Raw genomic sequence first — 1,582 nt, 5'->3', positions numbered from 1 at the left:
TCTGAGCAGTCTCACTGACTCGTCTATGTTACCAATGTTGTAGAAAGAGTTGCTCTTGTGGTTCATTGCTATTAAGTCAATTTGCACTCATAGCAATGGCATTGGTTATAGTAGAACACACAGCATTTCTCGGGTTTACTTGACGACTCCTAACAAATATAAATCATCAGGACATTCCCTAGGGACCCTATAAGAGAAAGTAGAACTGGTGCATAAGGTCTCTAAGCCTGTTAATTATTTTTCTTTTTTTTTGCCATAGGGGAGAGTGCGAACACAGTCCCCAACTACCACAACTTATGCAGTCGACTTTCCCACATTTGGGGAAATCGCAGGGGTCAGCACATCCTGAGAGCAATGGATAAGCCTCGCCCTGGGATAACCCCCTTCCTGACCATGGTATCTCCCCTGCCAGGTAAGTATAAGCCTGTTAATTTTTATGGAAGAAAACTTCCACATTTTTCTCCTGAGTAGCAACTGAGGGTTTCAAACCAGCTTGTCTGGTTAACAAAGTGACAGCGCTGCACCATCACACCTCGAATAAGTTCTGTATGCTACATAAAACATGCCATATTGTTTCTGAAAACAGGGAAACTTTTAAAAGGTCAATTTTAACCATCACCCCCCCTTGCTCTGCTCTACTTCCTACAAAAAGGAAGATATTATATCTCATCTCTTTTTGAGCACATACTCTGTCTTGTACATACTCTGTCTAAGTAGTACAATTGGGGGGAAATTGCATACTGATTTAAACCATTGTTTGATTCATGGGACCAGCCTTAAATAAAGAAGAGAGGAAAAAAATTAATAAACAGACATAGAATGGCCCCGAAGAAAATAATCACAATAAAAAGTTGTGAAATTGAAAATTCTAGTATTATGGTTCTACTCACAGGTCTGACTAGCTCATCTTCAACAATAAGAACTATAATTCTGAGTTAACCACTCACTCTGAGTTACTGCAAAGAAATCTCTCATGTAATCCCTGAATAGCTTTCAAATCTGTTGGATTTTGAAAGGTGTAATTAAAACTTATCATCCTCTCTTTCTTTGTCTACCAGATGTTGAATCATAGAACTAAAGCAAGTTTTTTTTTCTTTATCGAGGGAAGAATTCATTAGATTTAAACAGAAATATTCAATGTGTGTGTGCATATTAGATTGATGGATGATGGAGTTGAGTTCCACTCAACTGAAGTTTTAAATATTTAGTCTGAGTAAAGCCAATAAAGATTTTAAATTATATTACTTTCCAAAGACTTTTTCAAATAAAATAGTAACAAATGAACTTAGAGTGAAAATCTTTGAAGCATTTTTAACCTGAATTGCTATCACGCTTAATGGATGTTCACATGAATATATCATTATTACCATCTAAAGTCCTTTCTACTTGTCTATGTTGCTAAATTTTTTTGACATTTGCAATTTTATCCCACTGACTGTGTGACATTATAATTATTCTAATGATTCAAATTATAGATTAATATTTTATTCTTCCTCCCCTTACTTCCAGTTTGAGGCTCCTTTTAGAAAATGATTGCTTTGAACCCATTATTTATTTATGAGTATGTATTAATTTATAAATA

General features: G+C 35.2%; 1 non-coding gene across 1 annotated transcript; it reads right to left on the bottom strand.

The window, feature by feature from the left end:
* Positions 1–256: 256 nt before the first annotated feature.
* Positions 257–420, bottom strand: LOC142435512 (U1 spliceosomal RNA). Its single transcript, XR_012781555.1, has one exon. It is a non-coding gene; the product is annotated as a U1 spliceosomal RNA (small nuclear RNA).
* Positions 421–1,582: the final 1,162 nt, after the last annotated feature.

This window comes from Tenrec ecaudatus, chromosome X (assembly GCF_050624435.1).
Source record: "Tenrec ecaudatus isolate mTenEca1 chromosome X, mTenEca1.hap1, whole genome shotgun sequence".
Taxonomy (NCBI): domain Eukaryota; kingdom Metazoa; phylum Chordata; class Mammalia; order Afrosoricida; family Tenrecidae; genus Tenrec; species Tenrec ecaudatus.
This window is presented reverse-complemented; position numbering and strand designations above follow the sequence as displayed.